We start from the raw sequence: 295 nt of genomic DNA, 5'->3' as shown, positions 1-295 counted from the left end.
GACAATTTATTGCAATAAACACACACATCAAAAAATAAGAAAGAACCAACATTAACACATTAACACAGCATCTACAACAATTAGAAACAGACCAACAGAGGGAACCTACAGCCATCAATGGGAGATTCAGCAAAGTAGCAGAATATAAGATCAACATACAAAAATCAGTTGGATTCCTCTATACCAAAAACGACAGCATTGAAAGGACATTAGGAAAGCAATACCATTTACAATAGCCACCCAAAGGATGAAATATCTAGGAATATATGTAACTAGAGAAACAAAGGACCTATAC

Source organism: Chrysochloris asiatica, unplaced genomic scaffold (genome assembly GCF_000296735.1).
Source record: "Chrysochloris asiatica unplaced genomic scaffold, ChrAsi1.0 scaffold00062, whole genome shotgun sequence".
Lineage (NCBI taxonomy): Eukaryota > Metazoa > Chordata > Mammalia > Afrosoricida > Chrysochloridae > Chrysochloris > Chrysochloris asiatica.
Note: the sequence above shows the minus strand (reverse complement) of the source record.